Genomic DNA, 18,019 nt, shown 5'->3' with positions numbered 1-18,019 from the left:
TGTGTTTGTTTGACCCGTCCAACCTAGTCCTCCAACCTGCGCTACGCAGACTTTCTTTCTCTTTATACTAAGTCACTAATCTCACTGTATAATAATGAATTTACATTGGGGTTAGTTTAAAGCAGGGTGCGTCTCATACAGACGCAGAGGGACACTCACTCAGCGTTGGTATTTGTTGAGTTAGGATTGAAAACGAGTTGGACAAAAACCCTACTAGTTAATAGCCCTGACAATACGTTGCCCCTAAGAGTTCATCCCGGTTCACTGAGTAGGTCTGAAAACTGAAGCCTGTTATAAGTCGTCAGAAAGTGAGTAAATCAACAGGAAGCTAAATGTGGAGATGCTCCAGGACAGGCTGACAGCTGTATGCCTGTGCAGGTCACATGGGATGTGAATTCCATTATGTGGAGGTGTGTATGATGAGGTGTGTTTAGTGGCTATTTTGTGGTGTGCAGGTGATTTTCAGTGATAGGGTTAAGGTTGGCTAGCTTTCCATTAGCCTGGACAGCATTCAGTCACCTTCACTTTCACCCTTCCTCAGGCCATACATTAACATTCACTCCATCTCTTCCGTGTGTGTGTGTGTTTGTGAGTAGGTGTGTGTGTGTGCTTTCTTTTGGTGTTAGTCTTTGTTATTTTGCCTGTCTGTGTGTGTGTTCCCATGTCTGTGTACGTTTCAGACTGTGTGTGAGTGAAAGTGTGAGTGAGTGTTAATCTCCTCAATATTGCCTCCATGAAATTGACATTTGACAGTAATTGTGTAGCAACAGTGATCCGGTCCATCCCGTACTGTGATTGGATGAGGATATTACACACAAACACTATGACCGGTCACACTTCCTGCCGGTTAACGGCACAAATATAACGTCAAAAAAATCCCCACAGTTTTACCTTTAATGGGAGGGATGGCTAGCGGGAGAGTGGATGGAGATGGATTATCTGAACACCGTAAAACTGAAAACAGTTTGGAAAGAAACAAAAACATAAGGATGGACAGAGAAGGGACAATTAAAGGAGAGAACAATTAGAGAAGAATTGAAGTCTGGAGTCACTCACTTGCTCACTAAAATACTGTTCACTGCGTTTTTAGCTTAAAACAAGCAGTCGGTTAATTATTCTAATTTGTTTGTTTAAGTTTATCTGTGTGTACAGATAGTTAGTTTAGCCCCATGATGAGGTGGAGAGATTTCACTGCGTTCTTTATCATGGGGACGCATTAGAATCACATCTTCATCCTCCAGCCCGGTCTACTCAAAACTATGTTCCCATTCAACGAATCTGCATTGTCAATTATGTGTCTAGGGAAATGTTTTTTCTTCCAGATTTTTTTTGTTTTTTAATCGATCAAAATTCCTTGGAAGTCTTCACAGGAAGGACTTTAATGTGGAAGTATGGGTCAAACAAACACAGGACTTTGTGTGTTTGTGTGTAATATCCTCATCCAATCACAGTACGGGATGGACCGGATCACTGTTGCTACACAATTACTGTCAAATGTCAATTTCATGCTGTGTGTGTCTCCTGTGAATCCAAAGTGAGTGTTGACTTATTTTTTATTACGTATGTCACTTACACAACAGAAAAAACATACTTATTTAAAGCATGCCTAAACATAAGTGTAACATAGTATTGTTGCGTTTTTGCTTTGTTTTGTTTTAATTCACAACATTCACCTCATGAGAAATGTTCCCTTGAAACATAATTGAGAGTGCAGTTTAGTTGTATGGGAAAGTCATTGTGTAGAAGACTGCTCATATCACGGTTAAAGAACATGTTCATATCACGGTTAAAGAACATGGTCATATCACGGTTAAAGAACGTGGTCATATCACGGTTAAAGAACGTGGTCATATCACGGTTAAAGAACGTGGTCATATCACGGTTAAATAACGTGGTCATATCACAGTTAAAGAACATGGTCATATCACGGTTAGTGGTCATATCACGGTTAAAGAACGTGGTCATATCACGGTTAAAGAACGTGGTCATATCACGGTTAAAAAAATGATCATATCACGGTTAAAGAACGTGGTCATATCACGGTTAAAGAACGTGGTCATATCACGGTTAAAGAACATGTTCATATCACGGTTAAAGAAACATTGTCATATCATGGTTAAAGAACGTGGTCATATCACGGTTAAAGAACATGTTCATATCACGGTTAAAGAAACATTGTCATATCATGGTTAAAGAACATGTTCATATCACGGTTAAAGAAACATTGTCATATCACGGTTAAAGAACGTGTTCATATCACGGTTAAAGAACATGGTCATATCACGGTTAAAGAACGTGGTCATATCACGGTTAAAGAACATGTTCATATCACGGTTAAAGAACGTGGTCATATCACGGTTAAAGAACATGGTCATATCACAGTTAAAGAACATGTTCATATCACAGTTAAAGAACGTGGTCATATCACGGTTAAAGAACGTGGTCATATCACGGTTAAAAAAATTATCATATCACGGTTAAAGAACGTGGTCACATCACGGTTAAAGAATGTGGTCATATCACGGTTAAAGAACGTGGTCATATACGGTTAAAGAACGTGGTCATATCACAGTTAAAGAACGTGGTCATATCACGGTTAAAGAACGTGGTCATATCACGGTTAAAGAACATGTTCATATCACGGTGGTCATATCACGGTTAAAGAACGTGGTCATATCACGGTTAAAGAACATGTTCATATCACGGTTAAAGAACGTGGTCATATCACAGTTAAAGAACATGTTCATATCACGGTTAAAGAACGTGGTCATATCACGGTTAAAGAACATGGTCATATCACGGTTAAAGAACATGTTCATATCACGGTTAAAGAACATGGTCATATCACAGTTAAAGAACGTGGTCATATCACGGTTAAAGAACATGGTCATATCACGGTTAAAGAACGTGGTCATATCACGTTAAAGAACGTGGTCATATCACGTTAAAGAACGTGGTCATATCACGGTTAAAAAAATGATCATATCACGGTTAAAGAACGTGGTCACATCACGGTTAAAGAATGTGGTCATATCACGGTTAAAGAACATGTTCATATCACAGTTAAAGAACGTGGTCATATCACGGTTAAAGAACGTGGTCATATCACGGTTAAAAAAATGATCATATCACGGTTAAAGAACGTGGTCACATCACGGTTAAAGAATGTGATCATATCACGGTTAAAGAACGTGGTCATATACGGTTAAAGAACATGGTCATATCACAGTTAAAGAACGTGGTCATATCACGGTTAAAGAACGTGGTCATATCACGGTTAAAGAACATGTTCATATCACGGTTAAAGAACGTGGTCATATCACAGTTAAAGAACGTGTGGTCATATCACAGTTAAAGAACATGGTCATATCACGGTTAAAGAACGTGTTCATATCACGGTTAAAGAACGTGGTCATATCACGGTTAAAGAACGCGTGGTCATATCACGGTTAAAGAACGCGTGGTCATATCACGGTTAAAGAACATGGTCATATCACGGTTAAAGAACATGGTCATATCATATCACAGTTAAAGAACGTGGTCATATCACAGTTAAAGAAACATTGTCATATCACGGTTAAAGAACATGGTCATATCACGGTTAAAGAACATGTTCATATCACGGTTAAAGAACATGTTCATATCACGGTTAAAGAACATGGTCATATCACGGTTAAAGAACATGGTCATATCACGGTTAAAGAACATGTTCATATCACGTTAAAGAACATGTTCATATCACGGTTAAAGAACATGGTCATATCACGGTTAAAGAACGTGGTCACATCACGTTAAAGAATGTGGTCATATCACGGTTAAAGAACATGTTCATATCACAGTTAAAGAACGTGGTCATATCACGGTTAAAGAACGTGGTCATATCACGGTTAAAAAAATGATCATATCACGGTTAAAGAACGTGGTCACATCACGGTTAAAGAATGTGATCATATCACGGTTAAAGAACGCGGGTCATATACGGTTAAAGAACGTGGTCATATCACGGTTAAAGAACGTGGTCATATCACGGTTAAAGAACGTGGTCATATCACGGTTAAAGAACATGTTCATATCACAGTTAAAGAACGTGGTCATATCACAGTTAAAGAACGTGGTCATATCACAGTTAAAGAACATGGTCATATCACGGTTAAAGAACGTGTTCATATCACGGTTAAAGAACGTGGTCATATCACAGTTAAAGAAACATTGTCATATCACGGTTAAAGAACATGGTCATATCACGGTTAAAGAACATGTTCATATCACGGTTAAAGAACATGTTCATATCACGGTTAAAGAACATGGTCATATCACGGTTAAAGAACGTGGTCATATCACGGTTAAAGAACGTGTTCATATCACGGTTAAAGAACGTGGTCATATCACAGTTAAAGAACATGGTCATATCACGGTTAAAGAACGTGGTCATATCACGGTTAAAGAACATGGTCATATCACGGTTAAAGAACATGTTCATATCACGGTTAAAGAACATGTTCATATCACGGTTAAAGAACGTGGTCATATCACGGTTAAAAAACATGGTCATATCACGGTTAAAGAACATGTTCATATCACGGTTAAAGAACGTGGTCATATCACGGTTAAAGAACGTGGTCATATCACGGTTAAAGAACGTGGTCATATCACGGTTAAAGAACGTGGTCATATCACGGTTAAAGAACGTGGTCATATCACGGTTAAAAAAATTATCATATCACGGTTAAAGAACGTGGTCACATCACGTTAAAGAATGTGGTCATATCACGGTTAAAGAACATGTTCATATCACGGTTAAAGAACGTGGTCATATCACGGTTAAAGAACGTGGTCATATCACGGTTAAAGAACATGGTCATATCACGGTTAAAGAACATGGTCATATCACGGTTAAAAAGAATGATCATATCACGGTTAAAGAACGTGGTCACATCACGGTTAAAGAACGTGGTCATATCACGGTTAAAGAACGTGGTCATATCACGGTTAAAGAACGTGGTCATATCACAGTTAAAGAACGTGGTCATATCACAGTTAAAGAAACATTGTCATATCACGGTTAAAGAACATGGTCATATCACGGTTAAAGAACGTGGTCATATCACGGTTAAAGAACGTGGTCATATCACGGTTAAAGAACGTGGTCATATCACAGTTAAAGAACATGGTCATATCACGGTTAAAGAACGTGGTCATATCACGGTTAAAGAACATGGTCATATCACGGTTAAAGAACATGGTCATATCACGGTTAAAGAACGTGGTCATATCATATCACAGTTAAAGAACATGTGTGTGGCTGGACATTGAACTGCTCACCGTCAACCTATGTCCATATAATCTGCCTAGAGAGTTTCCCCATGCCAGAGCCCTGGTTATAAACTTTCCTCCCTCAGTCATTGTGGGACTACAGACGCAGCACCCAGGCGCCATGATTGACCCCTTCATTCTGTCCGCAAATGTAGCCACCTGTTCTCTACAATAACAACATCCCTGTTATCCCCCCCAACAATACTATACCTGTATCTGCACCTTAGCGTTAACTACTTTTTTGTTTGTCATTGCATATATTTAGGATTTGCACCTTATTGTTAGATTTTATCTTGGCACTGAGCACTTTGTATTTTTGTACAACAGAGTACACTGTTTTAATGATCAGAAACATACAATATACAACTCTGCAACTGAATGAAGGTAATATTTGGCTATACATAATAATTTGCTCGTAGTCTATCTTCATTTTGCTGAAGAAAAGAGTCATCAAATAATATTTTTTATCAGAGTTTGTTTATTGAATTTACAACTGCACTGTCCTTCATGCTGGTCAGTATTTGAGACTCTGCCATTATACAGCGGGTAAAATAAGTATTGAACACGTCACCATTTTCTCAGTAAATATATTTATAAAGGTGCTATTGACATGACATTTTCTCCAGATGTCGGTAACAACCCAAGTAATCCATACATACAAAGAAAACCGAACAAATAAGTTCAGAAATTAAGTTATGTGTAATAAAATGGAATGACACAAGGAATCAGTATTGAACACGCTTACTGAAATACCGACATCTGGTGAAAATTTCATGTCAATAGCACCTTTAGAAATATATTTACTGAGGAAAATGGTGACGTGTTCAATACTTATTTTATATACTGTATATATATATATTTTTAGGAAAATTTACAGAATGTGCTTGAATAAAACCCACTTACATCAAGGTTTGAATTGTATTATAAAAGGCCACATCCAGCAAACCACAAGACTGGACTTATAAGGATTTCACCTAACAATTAGTGTGTCCGCTCTCTCTCCCCTCGCCGTGTTTCCTTCCACCTCTAAGCACCTTGGACAGGACCTACAGCCATTCCACCGCTGATTAAACCTAATAATTAGCTCTGTGTGTGTGTGTGTATGTGTGATTTTTATCATAGTTTCGAGGACATCCTATTGTTCTCCAATCATCAGCCAGCTCCCTGTGGGCAGACGCTAATTAAAATCAATACTCTCCTCAGACTGACACTGAAGGTTTGGCTACAGCGAAGCAACGCGACCAACAGACAATATTCACTATCTACAAATTCCACTGCTTTCACTGTGAAGGGCTCTTTGGAAAGAAACTGGGAATCAAGAGGTAAAATGCATACAGCAGTGATAAAAACAGCTATTTGCAGTTTAAACCCAAACCTTTTAGTGTCAGTCGTCATAAAGCCCGTTGTTGACAGTGAAGTCTCTGTCAGTGTGGAGTGATGGGGTGAGGGGATGAGAGGGGAGGACAAGGGAAGAGGTAGAAGGTCACAGAGACTTTGTTTACCTGGAGATGTGCGCCAAGATAAACCCAAAAACCTTTTGTATATACACAACAGGCAACAGTTCTGAGCTACACCTCTCTACAGTGCTGCTAATAATACAGAATACACTGTATAGAGACCCAATGTACCTGCAGTAGTCATGTTAGGGGACACAATCATTAGGCAACACAAGATGGTAGTATTTCTAAATATGTAATTGAATATCTATAGAGCATTTCATTTGTCTCCCAACAGCTCTCAACATGGCGACGCCTGGGCCAGCAGCTCTTCGCTAACAGTGCTAACAGTATTAATGCTGCATTTCATTTGAACTGGGAAGTAGAAATTTGCGAGTTCGTGAATTTCAACTCAAAAGCCACCTGAAGTTGGATTTCTGACTCGTAAGTCGACAAACCCCACAAACCCTAAATGTTAAGATCCAGGATGGCTGGATATTACTACAGTAAAAAGCTGTAGTAATATGCTGTTTATTAGCACTTCTGTCTATACTTGTGTCTGATTAAAGTAATGTCCAACTAACATCAATTAACATATTGCTACGGTGTTTGATCAACTGGTAACCATGTAAATATGGGGCCCTCCCATGGCAAAAAAGTTATGTAACAAATGTACCTAATCAAATCAGGTTTTATAGCCTTAAATAACAATAAAGGCACAATGATCTTCTTCATCATCACAATCAAGAATCCAGTGAATTTAGTGGTTAGTTGGCACATGTGGAACGATGTCAACAGAGTTTTATGTCGGAACAGTCCTGTCGGGCACGGGACCTGATGGTGAACATTCTGCAAAGCTAAACTGGAATTGTGACACAACTGAAAACTCTGATTATCTTTACATTAACTCAGTGAGATCAAATACAGCAGATGTTTTAGAGTAGATACATGTTGCTCTCTCTGTTCAGCTCTCCATGAATGTTTATGAATGTGCCACCTCAAATTATGTGATATGCAAAAACCACCAAAATCTCATTGGAGAGACAGAGGTCCCAAGTAGATGAGTGTTTCCAGCACATTAGCCCTACATGCAAATTAAAAGGAATTTCAACGCAGATAGAAAAATATTATTTGGGGCGAAACTCAATACCTAGAGCTGTAATTCTCCCATGAACAATACCGTACAGGTAAATAACCAACAACATTGTCAATCTAAATTACTGATATCAAAAGTCTAAAAAACTTAAGAAAATAGCAGGAATAATATTGTCTCTCAAGCATAAACAGTTTGGTGGCCTCTTGCACTGTGTATGTATAGCTGGTGTGTTAATAGTGGGATTGGTGTAGGTGATAGCAGTGTAGCAAGGTTTAGTCCCATCACACATATTAGTAGCTGCTTTCTATCCATCCATCACACACTGAAACACACGACCAAATAGACACATTCATCAAAGCCTCTGAAGATGGCAACACACACACACACACACACACACACACACAACACACACACAAAACTCGACCAAGACCTACAGTAAGTGCTTCTGTGGGATGGCTTTCAGTGCAACACACACTCACACACTTGTCCTCTCTCCTTCTCTCTCTCTCTCTCTCTCTCTCTCTCTCTCTCTCTCTCTCTCTAATAGTGTTGTGGTTGACAGGATTGTATGTGATGAATTGTATGTCTCTTCCAGACTTCTCAAAGTTAATTTTCTAAAGACTGCTGCCCATTGGAGAGGAGAGAAGATGATAGGAGACTGGTCAGTGTGTGTGTGTGTGTGTGTGTGTGTGTGTGTGTGTGTGTGTGTGTGTGTGTGTGTGTGGTGTGCGTGTGTGTGTGTGTGTGTGTTGTGTGTGTGTGTGTGTGGGGGGTGGGTGGGTGGGGGAATGAGATGTCAGTATCACTCAGTTGGTTTTCTGCTGAAGGCCTTAGCCAGTGCTGGGATGCTGTTTAGACGAAGGCTTTACTCTCATTTTCACCATTTTGTGACACCGAGTGAATTACAGTAAAGTGCATTATTTTACAGAAGGTACGGCAGCTGTGGAATCGGGCTGGAAGGGCTTTTTGTGAATACACTGGTGTGGTGTACAGGAAGTGGTACGTTTTACACACACACAAAAAAAAAAAAAGCATGTAGTTGGTGGTCACTCAAACATCTAGACTGAATGCCTTGTTTAGTGCAGTTGAATCAGACTCTGGACTTTTTACCCAGTTGGGATGGTTTTTTTGTGCAGTTGTGAACACAGCAATCAAACAACCAAAACAACCAGACAGAGACCACCTCTTCAACAAGGTCACCCATTTGCTGTGTTTTACAAACCAAATCTGGTACGGTTCGTTTGTAATGACATTATTTTCCAGCCGCACCTTCTTTTCAAACTGTATTGTTTGCCTAAAGTGATCAATAGAGCCTTTTATAGTCTGTAAATATGATGACTTATGTAAGAGAGTGCACTTATTTTGGCAACGGAAGCACAGCGGAGTGCAACAGCTTGTCAAACCATGCCAGGGCATCAGCAAAGATCGCAAAGACAATCTAATATCGCATGAGCAGCCTGAACAAATTGACTTTCCAGATCCGTACGCCATCTACGGGGCAGCTGTGGCTCCTGTGATAGAGCGCTCGTCCCTCAACCGCAAGGTTGGTGGTTCAAACCATGGCCTCTACAGTCCACATGCCGAGGTGTCCTTGAGCAAGACATGTATTCGGTGGAGAAACCTAGCACGTTACATTACATCAGTGAGACATTACAAGCATACAATTCACTAGATTCTTACAACTGACAACATGTCGTATACAGAACGAAAAACACCATGACAGTTTTAAAACGGGTGCCAGTGAACACGTTCATCTTGCAGGTTTAGATGGTGGTGTTTCAGTTTATTGAGTGACGGTATTAACTCCTGTCTCTCAGCCAATGCCCTGTGGTTGCAAGTAGTGACGGCAGCTGTTAAAACATGAACATAACAGGCAGGTGTCACCGTTAAAGTCACTGTTCAATCAATTCTAAATAGCTTTTCATCTGTGTTTATTATCTACGCCAACCATTTATGTAAGTTATTAAGGAGGCATTCGGCTGAAGGTAACCAGTTAACACGGTCACTGATACTGAAACACCTGTTGCTTTGGAATAACGATTCTGACAACCGCACATGCAACAACCAGACATTTTGATGCTGGTAACAGTTTCAATTCAATGTTTAAAGCTTGCTTACTCGTCTGGATGGCTGGGGATAATCACCACTTCCATTACCAACATGAAGAGGCATATTTTTAATGAGATTAGCCGTTAAAGCATCAATAGAGCTCTACAACAGCCTAAGACACAGCGGAGCACGACAATGGATAAGTTGGAGGACAAAGAGGATTGTGAGTGTTGATTTCATTATAATATTGTATTATGAATTGATGAATGGGAAGAGAGAAGAGGGGAAGGAAAGGGAGAGGAAAATGAATAAAGATAAAGGATAGAAAATAAAGAAGGAACAGAGAGATAAAGGAACGATTTTAGGAAAAAAAAATTAACTTTTTTCAGTTAGACAAGCTAGCCTGTTTAGCATTAGCTGTATACCTGTCATCATCTTCCATGTCACTCTGACTCTCTCCCTCGCTCCCTCTCTCCCTCTCTCTCTCACACACACACACTCCATGACAATTAGCTAGCCAGCTTGCTGTGTTTGTGTATGCATGTGTGTGTGACAAAGTGTTGCTATTATCCCCCTCTGACAAAAAACCTCTCCGGGGGCAATTTCTAGAAATTATTCCAACAATGGAGAACGCCAAATGTCAGCATTCACTAATTATGTTTATGCTAATTGTTAATTAGTGTCTTAATGGGATGATCCTAATTAACAAAGGATTTGTGGCTGGCACAGGCAACAGGGCTGCCATAAAGTAGATGTAATTGGTGCCCAGTGCTTGATGAACATGGATTTATTGGGCATTTTAACTACAGTGCTTGTCGTTTAATTCTTTGATGGATAGAAGATAGAAGAGAGGAGGACTGATGAGTCTGTGTGTATGTGGGGGGGGGGTAATAGGAGGAGCAGTATCAAAAAGCTAAAACAAGTGGAACTGTGGAGGCCTAGGGAAGTGAATGACCCCATGGTGGCCAGAAGGGCTAGAAGGTTGGAGGTCTAACACTCACCCAAATCATTAACACATGTACAGTTATTTTCATTTGCATTCACTTCAAATTACGTCAAAGTTTGTTTAGGTTAGATAATTAGCACCTTTGACAATTTATTGTTTCCTAAAGGAAGCACACACATTTAGTTTAATTTGTTTTGTTTATTGCTAGTTGGTTTGATTACGTTTTTTATTCATTTGTCTGTTTTTGCTTTTGAGTTACCTGTCTGCTGAGGATTTTCAGTCAGGATTTAGAGTTAATCATAGCACAGAGACAGCACTGGTGAAAATGACCAATGACCTTCTAATAGCTTCAGACAAAGGACTTGTCTCTGTACTTGTATTGTTAGACCTTAGTGCTGCGTTCGACACCATTGACCATCAGATGTTATTACAGAGACTGGAGCATCTAATAGGCATTAAAGGAACCGCACTTAGCTGGTTTAAGTCATATTTATCAGACCGATCTCAGTTTGTATATGTAAACAATGAAACCTGAATGAAAACCAAGATCAGTCACAGAGTTCCACAAGGGTCTGTTCTTGGACCAATTTTATTCACCTTATATATGCTTCCTTTAGGGAATATTATCAGAAAACACTTAATAAACTTTCATTGTTATGCAGATGATACCCAGTTATATCTATCGATTAAGCCGGACAAAACTAACCAGTTCTCTAAACTTGTCTTAAGGACATCAAAACCTGGATGACCTGCAACTTCTTGATGTTAAACTCCGAAAACTTAAGTTATTCTACTAGGCCCAGATCACCTTCGAAATCAATTATCTAACGATATAGTTTCTCTAGAACGCATTGCTCTGGCATCCAGCACTACCGTTAAGAACCTCGGAGTTATCTTTGATCAGGATCTGATTTTTAACTATTATATAAAACAGATCTCAAGGACAGCCTTTTTTCATTTATGTAACATTTCGAAAAACAGGCAAATCCTGTCTCAAAGCGATGCAGACACACTCACCACTTTTAAGAGTAGGCTTAAGACCTTCCTTTTTAATAGCGCTTACAGTTAGGGCTGGTTCAGGTTCGCCTTGGTCCAGCCCCTAAATATGCTGCTATATGCCTAGACAGCCGGGGGACTACCTAGGATACACTGAGCTCCTCTCTCCTCTTCTCTCCCTCCATCTTTATGTATGCATCTCCTATTTATGCACATTACTGACTTTGCTTCTTCCCCGGAGTCCTTGTGCTTTCTCGCCTCGCAGGTTCCCAGGAATCGGGGTTATATTTGGACTGTCATCGTGCCACCTGCTGTGGCCTTGCTGAAACCCACTGCTACTACCACTATTATTATTAGTCACATTACTATTATTATTCCCTGCACTATTACGCTTATTGGCTTTGCTTCTACCCTGGAGTCTTTGTGCTTTCACGCCTTGCAGGTTTCCATAAATCGTGGCTGTACCTGGACTGTGGTTGTCCCTCCTGCTGTGGCCCTGCTGACACCAAATGCTACTACCATTATTATTATTAGTCACATTACTATTACTATTACCTTTACCATTACGCATATTAACTTTGCTTCCGCCCTGAAGCCCTTTTTACTTTCTCGCCTTGCAGGTTTCCACGAATCGTTGTGGTCCCTGGACCGTGGTCGTGCCTCCTGCTGTGAACCGGCTGACACCCACTGCTACTTCGATTATTATTATTAGTCACATTACTAATACTATTCCCTATATCATTATTTTAATTTCACTATAGTCATTGCTGCTTTTATAAGTAGTCTTAATTTTTTCCTTCGCTATTCTGCTTACTACTGTGATTATATGAATCATTTATGTCATATACATTGAATGAGTTGTATCTCTGTTATGCTGTTCATTCTGTACACATGACATCTATTGCATTCTGTCCATCCTGGGAGAAGGATCCCTCCTCTGTCGTTCTCCCATAGGTTACTTCCTTTTTTCTCCCTGTTAAAGGGGAGTTTTTCCTGTGCCAATGTGAGGGAAGGACAGAGGATGTCACATGTACACAGATTGTAAAGCCCTCTGAGGCAAATTTGTAATTTGTGATTTTGGGCTATACAAAATAAACTGAATTGAATTGAATTGAATTGAATTATGGTCTGGTTATGTTTTGTTAACCTCTTTTAGGGGCCCTATAACTCTGTTAAATTAGGCTTTCATTTTTTTTTTCTTATTCTTTATCCGTTAGGCAAAAGTTTCTAAACTAGATGTCCATCTGATAGTACTGTAGCTGAATTTAAAGAAGTGATTTCATCTGCGTTTAATTCAGTACCATTGCTCAATATAACAGAGGACTCCTACGCTAACTTTAGTCTGTCACAGATTGACCATCTTGTCGATAGTGCTACAGGCTAACTGCGAATGACACTAGACTCTATTACCCCTTTAAAAAAGAAGATAATTAAACAAAGGCATTTCGCTCCATGGTATAACCCTCAAACCCGCGAATTGAAGCAAACAACAAAACTTGAAAGGATATGGCGCTCCATCAATTTCGAAGAATCTTGGTTTGTCTAGCGAGTTAGTCTTAAAACATATAAGAAGGCCCTCCGTAATGCCAGTGCAGCCTATTATTCATTATTAATAGACAAAAATAAGCCCCAGGGTTCTCTTCAGCACTGTAGCCAGGCTGACAGAGAGCCACAGCTCTGTTGAGCCGTGTATTCCTATAAACCTCAGTAGTAGTGACTTCATGGACTTCTTTAATAAAAAGATTCTAACTATTAGAGACAAAATAAAGATACTAAATATCTCCTGCCCTCAACCAGTACCGATCTATCTTTAAAAAGAGTAACCTTAAAAACAGCTGTAGAACCTGAAATATATTTAGATGGCTTTTCTCCCATTGACTTTCACCAATTTCAACGTCTAAACCATCCAGCCAACTAGGCTACTTAAAGAAGTTTCACCTTTAGTTGGCACCTCTTTACTAGATATTATCAATCTGTCTTTACTAACGGGCCATGTACCACGGTCCTTCAAACTAGCTGTAATTAAACTTCTACTTAAGAAACCCACTCTTGATCCAGAGGTGTTGGCTAACTATAGACCTATATCTATCCTTCCCTTCCTCTCTAAGATCATTGTGAAAGTAGTTGTAAATCAGTTGTGTGACTTTCTACATAACAATAGTTTATTTGAGGATTTTCAGTCAGGATTTAGAGTGAATCATAGCACAGAGACAGCACTGGTGAAAATTATGAATGACCTTCTAATTGCATCAGACAAAGGACTTATCTCTGTACTTGTATTGTTTGACCTTAGTGGTGCATTCAACACCACTGACCATCACATTCTATTACAGAGACTAGAACATTTGATTGGCATTAAATTAACTGCAATAAGCTGGTTTAAGTCCGATATATCAGACCGAACTCAATTTTTATTTGTAAACGATGAATCCTCCATGCACACCAAAGTTAGTCACTGAGTTCCACGAGGTTCTGAGCTTGGATACATTTTATTCAACCTTATATATGCTTCCATAAGGCAATATTATCATAAAACACTTCATAAACTTTCATTGTTATGCAGATGATACCCAAGCCAAACCAAACCAACCAGTTCGCTAAACTTCAAGCATGCCTTAAGGACATAAAAACCTGGATGACCAGCACTTTTCTGATGTTAAACTCAGACAAAACTGAAGTTATTCTACTAGGCCCAGATCACCCCCGAAATCAATTAACTAATGATATAATTATTCTAGATAGCATTGCCCTGGCATCCAGCACAACCGTAACGAATATCGTAATTATCTTTGATAATGATATGTCCTTTAACTACATCCAAAAAGTAGGATGGGAGCCAGAGCCTTCAGCTATCCAGCTCCTCTTCTGTGGAGCCAGCTTCCAGTTTCAGTCCGGGGGGCCGACACACTCACCACTTTTAAGAGAAGGCTTAAGACTTTCCTTTTTGATAACACAAACGCGCAGAGAAAATAAAGCATATAAGAAGTGACTACATGCAGAGAAGAGTAGACACAGAAACGTGCAGGTGTGAGTCAGGGACTTTCCAAACCAATTAAAAAAGACAGATAGCTTGCACAGACAGTTTGATGATGGATAGCACAGTGCACCTGCAGATCACAGAAAACAGGGAAGGGGTTACAGATTTTAAAAAAGAGCTATGACACTATATAAGACCATGTTAAGGACAAAGCAAATCAGTTCGCCTCCGGAGAGCCAACTCTGGTTTAATTCTTTGCTTAAAGAATAAACTCTATTGCATCGAACTCTGTCTGTTTCCTGTGTTTTCTTCAAACTTCATCGAGACCCCAATAGGTATTTAATATAAAATAAGTAAAAGAGTTGGAGCAGTAATTCGGGCTTCATCAACTGGCCCAGTCCGAACTTCTGTTACCCGACACCCTAGATATGCTCCTATAGACCTAGACTACCGGGGGACTACCTAGGATACACTGAGCTCCTCTCTCATCTTCTCTCTTTCCTTCTGTATGAATTCATGTCCCATTAATGCACATTACATTACTCGCCTCACAAGTTTCCATGGATCATGGTTACAGCTGGACTGTGGTCCTGCTGACAACCACCACTACTATCAATATTAGGACTGTTCACTGACAACGTTTTGAAACTGAAACTGTTATGTTAATATTATTTTTTCTTATTATTCTTTTTCTGTCAAATGAATGGGCTTTTTGGGGCTTTATAATGCTCAAACTCGGAATGCATATCAAGAATGTTGAAAAATGTGATATTTTAGTGGTCTCGTATTTTTGAATGAAAGAATTACTCTATAGCGTGATATTTTAGTGGTCTCCTATTTTTGTATGGAAAAAAGCTTATATAGCGCCCCCTAGAATTGTTTTAATGTTTGAAAGGCCAAGCCCCTCACCAGTGGTGTCCGATTAACTTTAAATTCAACACACATGTACAGTGCCGTCTGTTCTACAAAAAAGTAAATCAGACCATTAAGCTCCGCCTTCATAGATTTTCGGCCCTGAATTTTGTGAAAAACACATTTTTGCAAACTCCTGAACAATTGCTACAAAATTTTCTGTGAATCATTTTTGGATCATTATTCACCTTCATTTATTAAAAACTTGTTGCTATATAATTGCGTTTAGATAATATAGACCAATGAACATCATAGGAGAGGCTTTGTACATTCAATTTCATTCTGCCATCAGGGGGCGCTACAGTAATTCAGTAATTTTTTACTCATTTTCACATCTTGTATTTTAACAAACTCCTCTACAAAACGTATGCATAAACTTCAAATTTGGTCAGGATGATCTAAAGTTGTGAGTTTTCATGGAGGGACCTTGACATTTTGCCCCATTCGTCACAAAACAGGAAGTTGTTGTAACTTCAAGGAACATTGTCTAATCTGCCCCAAATTTCTCATGCATGATGGTGGTCCAGGTTTGATCACATTTCTATGCTACGATTCTCACATAATCATAGCGCCACCTACTGGCAAAAGGAAATGTAGTATTTTATACTTTGATGTACTCCTCCTAGCCAGTCCACCAGGTGGACCAAAAATGTTGGTAAGGAAAGTGTTAAGGCATTGATGCATCATACGGAATATTGTGAGTTTTTGTTGAACGCTGTTCAATTCATGGAACATTGCACATGATTCATAGGTAATTTAATTAAATATTTCATTTGGGATTATAAATTGCTATGATAGAGCCCCCTACAATAAAAAAAAACACAACTCTGTCGCTACGCTTCATCTACCAAATGCAATTTTTTAGGCACATATAGACTTAAAAAAAGTATCTGGGGACATGCTTTTTATTTTCATTTTTTATTTTTATCTTGTCTTTCTTCTACTATGTCTCTTGTGTGCACTTTACTCTATGCTGCTGTAAGCCTGCAAATTTCCCCGCTGCGGGACTAATAAAGGATTATCTTATCTTATCTTATCTTATCTTATCTTATCTTATCTTATCTTATCTTATCTTATGCTCTAACCCCGACCGGAAGTCGGCCATTTAGACTTTTTATGGGAATTTTCACAACTTTTTGGTCAATTCCAGGGGCAATAATTTAACAAACTCCTCCTTTACATTTACATTTAATGGAATGGCGTAGCCGTGGCTTGGCGGCCATTTTACATGATTCCCCATTAACCAACAAGCTGATATAGCTCCACTGGACTTGCTCAGATCTGCTCAAAACTTGCCATGCTTGATAAAAGTCATGGCCTGAGGATGCACTCATATTCAAAGCAACACATACTGACGAAAGGAAATCAGCATTATGTGACAAATAGAATCCGATTCACACGACATTTACACGGTGTGGTCTACACTTGATGAGCACACATAGTGGATACAGGAACTGGTGTTATATGTAAATTCCAGCGTCACATATCCAAGCAGAAAAAATATATATATGCATTCTGTTTGGGGGGGGGTTAGTTAGGGTCCTGAGACAGAGGATGTCACATGTGTACAGATTGTAAAGCCCTCTGAGGCAAATTTGTGATTTGGGATGTTTAATTAATAGTCAAGTTAATGTTTTTGTATAGTTTGATTCTACTGACTGATACTCTGTGTTGACCAATCAGTTATTAATGAATACATTATATACATTAGTATTACTATTCACGCAATTACAGGTAACATCATGGCATAATTAAAATTGTCAACAGTTAATTAAAAGCATATTTCTCTTCTTTTTTTTTAAATCATGCCATTATCTTGTTTAAGAGTTTCTCTTAAGAGACATACATTACAGTTTCTGCAGGTTGATTAGCAACACGCTGATCGTTGAGTCTGGTTCTGCAGTATCTTTTGAAATGCCTGCCATTGGCTAATGTAAAAAAAGAAAAGATCAAGCTGTTTAGCAACAAATCAAGCCATATGCTGATTTTTTTTCATACTATAATTATTTTTTTAATTTTTATCTTTTTTGTAAGTATTTAGGTATAGACTTTGGTGAATTAAAATGTCTGAAGTTGGCGGATCCAAGTAGTAGAATAATAGAAACACTGTCACTTAAAGCTCAGGGCTATGAACAAGCTTAGTCTTCTTACATTGCCTTTTTTTGTGTGTGTTCATATATGTGTGTGTGTTTAAATTGTGGTCAGTGTGTCTGCAGCGTGTGCTCAAAGACGCATGGCTTGTGTTTTACTACGAGTGTGTGGTGGTGGTGGTGGGGTCATAAACCGCAGAGTGG

Source organism: Anoplopoma fimbria, chromosome 4 (assembly GCF_027596085.1).
Source record: "Anoplopoma fimbria isolate UVic2021 breed Golden Eagle Sablefish chromosome 4, Afim_UVic_2022, whole genome shotgun sequence".
NCBI classification, from domain to species: Eukaryota; Metazoa; Chordata; class Actinopteri; order Perciformes; family Anoplopomatidae; genus Anoplopoma; species Anoplopoma fimbria.
This window is presented reverse-complemented; position numbering follows the sequence as displayed.